Source organism: Pipistrellus hanaki, assembly GCF_964339955.1.
Source record: "Pipistrellus hanaki genome assembly, chromosome: 1".
Lineage (NCBI taxonomy): Eukaryota > Metazoa > Chordata > Mammalia > Chiroptera > Vespertilionidae > Pipistrellus > Pipistrellus hanaki.
In genome coordinates, this window is record NC_140503.1 from 22,010,852 (window position 1) to 22,021,864 (window position 11,013).

The following is an 11,013-nucleotide window of genomic DNA, read 5'->3' on the forward strand; positions in this document are numbered from 1 at the left end:
CCAGTGCATGAATTCATGCACCTTGAAAAGACTGGGTCTCGAGGCTGCAATGGGCACAGGAGTGGGTCTCGGCCCATTCTTCGCACTCCCACCTTTCCCCTCCCACCACGCCCCCAGTCCCCTGTCTGCTGGAAGCCCTGCTCCCACTGCCGCTCCCACACGCTGACAGCATCAGCCCCACTCTTACCCACGGCCAAAGCAATTGGGGCTGGCGCCATCAGCGGGTGTGAGAAGCGGCTGCCAGCCCCGATCACCCCTCAGGAGCAGGGGGAGATGGAGAAGCCCGGAGGGGCAATCTGGCTGGCAGCCGCTGCTCCTACACACTAATGGCGGGGCTGGCGCTGGGTGCCAGCAGCAGGTGTGAGGAGGGCCAGTGCCAACAGCAAGTGCGAGCGCCAAGCGGGACCTCAATGTGCAAGAGCAAAGAATTTTCAGTAACCACCAGAGACTCGCCCCGATGACAGTGACTGGTGCCCCACCTTGGTCTGGCACCCCCACTCACTTGCTCCACCATCCCACTGCAGTTAACACCCACCATGTTCTGTGCTCTGCTGCCAATGCCTGCCATGTTCTGCAAGCGCCTCTGGTGGTCATTGCACATCATAGCAACCAGTTGTTCAGTTGTTCCGCTGTTCGGTCTATTTGCATGTTAGGGTTTTATATATATACATGAGACTGCTCGTGATCCACCTACACTGTGTTAAGTGTGCTCAAACACCTTAAACTGGTCTTTCCTCCACCATTGATAGATCTGTGTATGCTTAAGGGAACACATGCAAAATCCAGGCTGTCTTCAGGTATGCTACAAGTTTCATTTTCTACAAGGGCCTTTGTAAAACATATATAATTGATTTCAGAGAGAAAGGGAGAGGTAGAGAGAAAGAGAAGTATCAATGAGAGAGAATCATTTATCAGCTGACTCCTACATGCCCCCCACTGGGGATTGAGCCCACAACCTGGGCATGTGGCCTGACTAGGAATCAAATTGTGACCTCCTGGTTCATAGGTCAACACTCAACCACTGAACCACACTGGCTCTAGGATACAAGAGCCTTTTTTAATTTACTATGCAAATAAGTTCAATGCAATCCCAGGATCAGCATGTGTGACTATCTTGGGCCCTCTTTGGTCTCCACCTTACATGTGTGCAGCCTCAGCCAGGCATATGCTTCCCCAATCACAACTTCAGCCACAGGCCAGGAGAGCCAGCTGTGGGCCTCCTCCTGCTCACCTGCCTGGAAGATGTCACCTCCACTGACAGTTCCTCTTATGTGGGAATTGCCCACTGCTCCACATAGTGTGCCCCCTTTCAACCACAGCAGAAAAACTTCCTGTATTTATAAAATATCTCATGTTTGAAGAAAAAAACAAAACATTAAATGCCAACTATATTATTTTAAGGAGGACAAAAGAGTTACATTTCAAAGGAAAGGATCAGGTTTTCTTTTGAAGCACACAAGCATCTATGAAGAACTGAGATTTTCATTCCACTCCATGGTCTTATCTAAGGAACTCAGAGACTTTGTATGATTAATGTAATCTTAAAAAAAACACACACACATTTATTTTTCTTAAGCTTTTCAGAGAAAAATTAAGCATTCACACAGTGAATCATTATGTTGGAAGACAAGTTGAGAGATCTATTAGTGTCAAGAGAAATTGTGAAAGACTTTAAACTGGGTACTACAGGTTACTGGGTGTCCAGTCTATGTGTACTTTGAGCTATTTGACAATTCTATGTGTTGCAAAAAAACCTGATAGTAGGCCCTAGCCAGTTTGGCTCAATGGATAGAGCATCGGCCTGAGGACTGAAGGATCCTGGGTTCAATTCCAGTCAAAGGTACATGCCCAGGTTGCAGGCTTGATCCCTACTAGCGGGTGTGTAGGAGGCAGCCAATCAATGGTTCTCTCTCATCATTGATATTTCTATTTCTCCCTCTCCCTTTCTCTCTAAAATCAATAAAAATATATTAAAAAAAAAAAAAACGAAAACCTGACAGTAGTACAAATGATTCTTGTCCATAGAAATACAAATGCAAATTGTTCTTAGAGTACAATTGATTTCTCTCCCCCTCACCCAAGAAACCAGTGTTGTGTCTGATAACCAAATGAATTGCAGCACTGTTAATTATCTATGTTTCTGCTTGTTTGGATTATCTTTTGAATTAGTTGTAATATCTCACTAGTTCCCTCATTCGTTAATGAGTTAAATAAAATATTGGACACATGCTAAATTTGTATTTGTATAAGTCATACTTTAAAAAAAACAATTAGCCTTTAATAGAGGGGAAGAGTGCGTGTCCATCTCATTTCTGCCAAGCCACCCATATTGCACAATACAGGAGGCGGCTCCTCCCTGGCTGAAGACCTGGCCCCTTGGGACTATTTCGTTCTATTATTTCTCTCCTGCTCTTTTCTTCTTGCTCCTCCGTGTTAAATACTTTTTTTATAAATCTATTTTTAAACCTTGGTTCCTTCTTTCCTGAACAACTGGAATGATAACTAAGCAAGTAATATATGTTTTATCTGTGATTAAGGCCATCTCTACACGCACTACATGATACAAATAACTGAAGTACTTAAGTTGTTTAAATCAAATTAATTTTCCAGCTTCTCATCTCTAATCTCCCTCCTCCCAAACACCACATTTGCCTTAACATTGTACACACCCTATATATGCTTGTCAAATCAGCAAACAAATGAGTAGATGTCTTTGTGTGCTTAACACCATAGTAAGTGCTAGTGATATATTATAAGTAAGTGAGAGTCCCAAACCCAGGGAAGTTTTTAATCCAGTTGGGAAGACAGGGAAGCAACAGTATATGTAGGATATGATAAATACCAAAAAGAGCGAGATTGGCAATAAATGCTTCATTCATTGATCAATTGAGCAAATAATTATTAATTGACCATTACATGCAAGCATTGTGGTATATACAATGGTGAACAAGATCAGCACAGACCCTCCCTTCACCGAGCTTAGTCTGGAAGAGACTAGGCTAAATAATCAGGTAGTTATAATACGGCATTGCTAGGGCTGTGATTTAGAAGGGAACTGTGATTAAGATTTAGAAAGAATTTGTAATCCTCATAACATGAGCCCATACCATTATCATGGCCCATTTCATGTATCATGGCCCATTTCATTTAATCTTGATGTTTTCTTGAATAGATTAGTTTTATATTTTGACATGAATTAGTATGCAGTGCTATTGTTAAATAGAGTGTTAAATTTCACTCCCCAAAAGGTTTTCTCCTTCAGTAATGGAAAAACAAAGCATATGTTATTGCAGTGATAACACCCTCACTTCTGATCTTGTCATTTCACAAGACTCTTAAAACAGGGAGCTCAGCTTAGAGGAGAGACCTTCAGAGAAAAGGCATGTGCCATAGGAACAACCTGAAAAGCTATTGTTTGCATTTCACTTTTTCCTTTTCTGTCCCCACATTCAATCTGTGAAAAGCCAGAGGAAGATGAGACTCAGCATCTCATAGCCTTGAACACTTATTTTAAATAGTTCTTGTTTCTTCCCCAGATGCTCCACCAGGCCTGTGAGGCTTTACCTGGACCCTCTGACTCCAGAGAGGACTTCCTCACACCTGGCCCCAGCATCGTCCCATACACCAAAGGGTTGCAGGTTCCAGTGAGTTGGAGTGAGTATGGGAGGTAGCCGATCAATTTCTCACATCAATGTTTCTCCCTCTCCCTTCCTCTCTCTAAAAAGTCAGTAAACATATCCTAATTTTTTAGGATTAAAAAATTTTGTTTTAAAAGAAGAGCTGCCAATCCACACCTCAGGATTCCTTCTCACAGAACCAGACTCAGTGGACTGCAATTAACACTCTGTCTCCGTGTTTATTATGGCAGGAGGTCATTTCATAAAAAGGTGTAGAGATGATATGGAAGTGAAAATAAACTAAGATTGTATTTACTCGGGTATCTCTCTCTTCAGAAGGATGCCTGTGATTATTCACAAGGAGGAAAGTAACTGGAACCAGTAGATGCTCGCCCATGTACATGTGAACAGCACATGTCACATGAGCAGCACACTATCGGGCTTTTAATCAGTTATCCATTCACTACTGTAGTCATTGCCCATTTTTTTCTGATATCACCACTCAATATTGTTATAAACATACCTCCTTTAGTTGATTTACCATTTCATCAATCTGGTCACAAAATCCAATAAACCAGCATTGCAATAATATTTTCTGACAGCCAAAACCGGTTTGGCTCAGTGGATAGAGCGTCGGTCTGTGGACTGAAAGGTCCCAGGTTCGATTCCGGTCAAGGGCATGTACATTTGTTGCAGGCATATCCCCGGTAGAGGGTGTGCAGAAGGCAGCTGGTCAGTGTTTCTCTCTCATCGATGTTTCTGGTTCTCTGTCCCTCTACCTTCCTCTCTAAAAAAATCAATAAAATATATTTTTAAAAAATATCTTCTGACAGCACACCATTGACGTGCTGGGGCGTGGGAGAGACTGAGGACTAGGGAAGATCAGCGGAGAGGGGATGTATAATTAAACAAGAAATGAAAATAAACTGAAAGGGGTATCAAGTGCAACTAGTCTAAAACACGATGTGCAACCAAATCCTTGGCAACGGTCTGAAGTGACTCTCAGGGAGAACATTCACTTACCAAACTATTTTCAGAAACGAGTTGGAAAGGATTGCTAAGCAGCAGACTGCTGAACTTCATCATGAGAAACAGTTAAATGACAGACACGTAGCAAAAGCGGATAGATAAACATAGATAAAGATGCAAGCATTTTTGGGGTTAGAAGTCATACTGTTTTGAGTAAATTATTAAGACTTTTCTACGTAAGGCTCAGCCAGAGGAAACTCTTACGACTTAACTCTAGGTGACAGACACTTCAATAGGTGATATAGTCACCCAACATTGCTCCCTATGCCCTGTGATGCATGTAGTGCTGCAGTTGCTTAGCTCCCCATCTTAGATGTCTGTGCACACACAGTCTCCACATACCATGTACCTACTAGTATGTACATAGAGCATAGCATACGGCCCAGCTCATGCATGTGGGCATCCCTGGAACACCTAGAAGCTTGCTGCTTGCTTCCTAGAGGCCTCCCGGTGCCAACTTTAATAATGCAGTTTTGGTTTAGACCCAAAGATCTGCTTAGACTTGTCTTAAATCCAGCTGCCTTGTTGTTTCCCAGGGATCACAGCCTGTGGGGGTCAGGTATCCACATCCATTGGGATGTTTTTTCCTCTTTAATTTATTGTTTCTCTATGCCTCTGTCACTCATAATCTGCAAAGTGTATTTCATTAAGCAGATCTTGACTCTGTCAGGCCCGGAGTTGTGACTGACAGGGTGGCTGTATTTTCTCTGCTGGGCGAGTATACACCAAAGGGATCAACCATTCCCATGGGGTGGTCACTAAGGCAGGAGGCTCACCAGGCCCACAGAAACCAGGGAGAGTGCTACTGGCAGCAAGGTGCACCGTTCCCTCAACATGTGTCTCAGCCCCACGGGGTGTCCAGAGGTCTGTGACGTCGGCGCCACTCCCTCCCCAGCACATTGCCTCCGCACAACCGGGAGAAGGGGAGAAGCATCATGGGCAGGGGACAAGGCAGAGAGGATGGTGACAGCAGAGAGGGTGGTGACAGCAGAGAGGGTGGTGACAGCCCAGGCACCGCTGACCTCCAGCTACAGCTGCCATGACCAGTGTCTTCCTCCAGACACAGAAGATGCGCCATCACAGCCCCAGGTGCGTGGATAGTATTTTAAAAGATTAATTTTTGTTTGTTCCCTTCCCTGTATATACTCTCTCCTATTATGTTTTATTGCCTTAGAAACTCTGGCCGGTGGCTCGGTTGGAGCATTGTCCCACGCACTGAAGAGTCACAGGTTTGATCCCCAATCAAGACACATACCCAGGTTTTGGGCTTGATCCAAGGTCGGGAAGCAACTGATCCATGTTTCTCTCCTTCCCTCTCCCCCTCCCTACTTCTCTCCCCCCCCCCCCTCTCAAATCAATAGAAACATATCTTTGGGTGAGGACTTCTTTTTAAAAGGTATATGAGAGGGCAGATGACAGTCTTTTGTTCCTTGATTACCAAATCTCTCGGGAATGTAGGTGTGCGGCTAACGTAGAAGAAAGAGTAAAGGACAAGGTGCCAGGGTTTTACCGTGGGATGTTTAAGAAAGTTGAAGGGAACAGATTCCCTTCCTGGCCGGGCTTCAGGGAGGTGGCACATCCCCCCAGAGGAAAGGCCTGGGGGCCCCAGAGGGGCATGGAAAGGAAAGGCCCCCAGCTGTGGAGGGACTCCTGGGAAAGGCGGAATGTCCGTCTCCGTGGGAACCTTCGCAGCCACGGATGGCCCAGTGGCAGCAGGCACCTCTCACCTGGAACTGGGTAAGACGTGGCATCTTCCCCTGACTCCAAAGGGGGACCAGGAATGGCGGGAGTGAAACACTGTGCCTGTCTGCGGGAACGGGCCTGGAGGCAGGAACTCCGTTGATACAGAAAACAAAGCGCTGTTCTGCGCCAGGCCCTGTGGACTGAGGCTCGAGCTGTCTGTGCAGTCCGGGGAGAGTGAGGAGGGGAGCTCCGTTTTCCAGATCCCTCCCGTGTGGAACGTGCTAGGCTTGGCCACAAGGGAATAATCCCGTGAGCTTTGGAAGGCGGGCGTGGGGCGGCAGCTTTGGGGCTCCGGAGGTTGATGCGGGCCTTGGGTGTCTCTGTGCTCACACGTCCTCGCTGAGGTCCCGGCTCACCTCCTGCGGCAGAGCAGCCGCTGGCCCCCAGCTCCTCCGGCTCCCTGCGCTTCCTCGCTTCCTGAGATGACTCCCCAGTAAATGACTTCACTCAAATTCCTATTTTATTCTTGGCTTCTGAGAAAACCTGACCGAAACCTCAGGGAACAATGGCCTGAACCTGATCGGGTTCGTTGTGAAGACCCGCTCTCAGGTTTCAGAGACCTGCAGGGGGGAGACAGTGTCCAATCGCGGGTTCAGTGTGGGCACCAGCAGAGCAGCCGCAGGTCTCAGAGCAGGAGCCGGCTTCTGACCGTGCCTCTGAGAAGTTGAGGGGGTCCCAAGAGTCCCAGGTTTGGGGTAATTTTACATCCTGCACAGCCACGCCAGGAGAAAACGAGTTGTTTTGTGTATAGCATGCTGCTGGTGCAGATAAAGAGAGGCACAGGAGTCTGACCCAGATATAGCTGAGCCCCCGTTTCCTGCCTTAAGGGTGTGCTCACTGGGCTAAAGAAACTCAAGTCTGACTCCAGACAACCTTGAGAGTAACAAAGCCTTCCGGACAGTATCTCTCTCAGACTTCAGTTGAGGAAAGAGTTACATTAGCCCACACACAGCAAGTTCTTCCGCCCCCAGGTTGCACCCTTACTGCAGTTGCTTACATCAGTTAGTTCTCCGGAGGCTCCAGCCTGCGGTGGGCTGTCTCCCACACCCCCCACCTCCCAGTCTGCACATGTGGTTTCCATGTCACACAAACCAAGAGCTGTGCTCAAGAGATTGGCGTCAGAGAAGGCCTCAGGTAGTGGGGAGGAAAGACTGACTAATTTCATTTCAAAATTGTATTGTCCCTGTTGCATATAAATTTTAATTCCTGCCGAAACCGGTTTGGCTCAGTGGATAGAGCATTGGCCTGTGGACTGAAAGGTCCCAGGTTTGATTCTAGTCAAGGACATGTACCTTGGTTGCGGGCATATCCCCAGTAGGGAGTGTGCAGGAGGCAGCTGGTTGATGTTTCTCTCTCATCGATGTTTCTAACTCTCTATCCCTCTCTCTTCCTCTCTATAAAAAAATCAATAAAAAATATATATATATATTTTTTAAAAACTCTATATTAAAAAATAAATAAATAAAGTGAATTGTAATTCCTTAAATTTATCCTAAATTCGGGATCCACCACACCCTTCTCACCAGAGTCAGGCCTCCTTGCAAAGAAAATTAGGGTAGAATACTAATACTCAGTTACCTCTCACTTCGGCTAGAAGACAGTCCCTGGTTTTTACATACTGGTAGGTATTACAGGGCGGGCTGCTAATGGCTTCCAACCTTTTAATGTTGGCTTCAGACGCTGATGCAGGTAGCATGGCCCATGGCCCCTTGGCAAGATGTGAGCCTCTCTTTCTGCCCCATGAGCTTCTCTTTCTGCCCCGGCACAGGCACGTTCCCAGTTCTCAGGTAGCACCTCCCATTGTCCACACACCGAAATCCAGGCCAGGACAAAGGGCCAAGGACACTGGCCTCTCAGTCCTTTCCCGGGCCGCTCTTGCCAGCGCTGGGGTACAAAGCAAACGTTAACGCGTGAGACAGAACCGAACTCTGTTTTCTCTGCTCATGGGAGAGAGCAGCAGAGAAGAAAACAGAGCACGGGCTCCGTCTGCACAGGGCTCACATGGTCCTTCTCCTGGGGCTCCCTGACCTCTCGGGCAGCTTGCCTCCGGAGGGGACAGCGCGGCTGCTGGGGTTGTGGGGCCAGGAACTCCAGGATGCATGAGAAAGGCAGCCCTGGAAGGCTGAGCAAGTTCCAAGGGGTAAGCAAAGGAATTCCGAGCAGCAAACCCTTGCAACCTCCGTGCCATCCATCTAGCAAAACACAGGCAACATGCCATGGAATGGAAAAAGATATTTTCAACTTGCAAAGCCCTAATATCCAAAATAAATACATGTTGCAATAAATCAATAAGAAAGACAACAACCGCCGAAACCGGTTTGGCTCAGTGGATAGAGCATCGGGCCTGCGGACTGAAGGGTCCCAGGTTCTATTCCAGTCAAGGGCATGTGCCTTGGTTGCGGGCACATCTCTCTATCCACTGAGCCAAACCAGTCCCGGCTCTTCCCTGCTTTTAGTTTTTCAAAAGAATGAGATAAAACATACAGGCATAAAAATGCATAGAACACATTTGGACAGCTTAACAAATAATTGCAAAGCAACCCTCTGTGGAACCCACACCCAGATAAAGAAATAGTAACTCTCAGCATCCAAGGAGATGCCTGTGTACCACCTGAATAATCCAATCCCCTCCATGCCCATTATAATTAACTAGAGGCCCAGTGCATGGGGAGGGGGGGAGGGACCCCTCAGCTCGGTCTGCAACAACGCCAGTGTCCTGCGCCCCAGCCGGCCTCTGGCCAGAGGCCCTCCACTCGCCCTCCCTCCCTCCACGGGCTGGGGCCTGAGAGACACTGGGGCCGTTGTTGGGGCTACGCCGCCGCCAGCATCCAGCCTCTGGCCATTATGGATGCCACCATCTTGGTGACGGAGCGATAGTTAATTTGCATATTACCCTTTTATTAGGATTGATATTATCCTGACATTCATGATATTAATTTCCTTCATAGTCTTTATAATTTTACCACCTATCTTTGAACCTTACCAGTGTGGATTCCCATGGAATACAGTTTTCTCTGGTCAAAACTGCATTCCTTTCCTCAGCATTATGTTTGTGAGATTCAAGGATATGGCTGTAGTTAGTTGTAGATCACTCATCTTCATTGCTGTAGTGTAGTCCATCGCATTAATATGTAGGCTGCAATGCATATTCTGCACGGATAGGGCTATTTCCAGTGTGAGCCCATTATGAACAATGCTGCCAAGAACATTCTTGAACATAAATCCCGGTGACATGTTGGAGAGCTTTTCTAGGGTGATGACCTCGTATGGCTTCCCTTTAATCCAGGCTTAGCACATTCATGCTCCTTCCCGGTCTCCTCTTTCAAAACTAGTTCTCAGGAAAGGTCATTAAATTCACCCACGCTCTCCCATGTAACTAAACTGACATCAAATTAATTCATTTTAATAGTAGAATCTCCGCTATCTGGAGGCTGGGGGGCGGGGGGTAACCTATTAGGGAGAGCCCTGAGAAAAATGTATAGCAGTAACACATGAACCAAGTAAACAAAAAATAAAAACAAACATGAAAAATAACAAGGTGTTATATTTATTATTATTGTAATATTTATTATTTTTAAAATCTTATTTCATACTTTCAGTAATTTCATGAAAGAAAAGAAACCTTAAAGACTGTGCGGTTTGAAAAGTCAAAAACCAGACACGAGGCATGAAATCCCTTTCCCACGGCAGCTGGCACTTATTGGCTAAGCTAACGGAAGTGGTCCAGGAGAAATCCACAGTGGAGGCCCCGCCCCATCAGCCAGATAAGCCATCTTCTCCGGCAGGTTCCCTCGTCTGTGAAATGGACATGATGACAGTACTTGCTTCATGAGGTGATTCTTCTACCGATACAACCAACAGGGCCTGCCACTTAGGAAGTGCTCAAACAGTATTCGGTATCATTCTGATTATCTTCATCTTTGAAGCTGAATGTGGACCCTTTTTGTGAGAGCCCAGTGGCAAATGATCTTACAGGGTTCACTGAGGCTGTTTGGCAGGTTTAAGGAGGTCACCAGGAGAGAAGAGGGAAAGAAAGCAAAAGCGAAGCTGGAAAGAGAAGTAGAAGGGGCACACGTGCTAGGCAGGAGGAAAACGGCAAATTTCCAGAGGCGGATGGCTAAAGGCCAGTCAGAGGGCTGAGCGGAGGGGCTGGGGCCAGGGAGGCAGGGGGAATGCTGTAATGATAGGTCCTGACTGCAGAGAGGTCAGAGGTCATCAATACATGAATAGCAAGGCTCAGGCAAAAAGTGGGCAGTCAAGAGTCAACCGCTCCTATGCATGCCGATGGCTTCCACTCAAGCACCGAGAAGTCACTCAGCTTTTCTGTCTTGGGATTTTCTCCTAGCTTACAGCTTGCCCAAGCTACTTTGCAGGTGGTCAGAGCAGGAAAGTGTGTGTCTGTGTGTGTGTGTCCCATCCTTCAGAGGGACAATTCGAGGTAATTTTAAATGGCTCTTCAAAGGGTCTCCAGGGAAATGGTGTCAGTTATAACTAGCTCAGGAATGCATCTTTCATTGGCCTTCCCGTCTTCCCTGTTTCACTCTTCCCTCCTCCTGGTGCTCCTGGGATGGCTTCCCAAACAAAATACTGTCACCAACATCCTTGTCTCAGTTCTGCTTTAGGC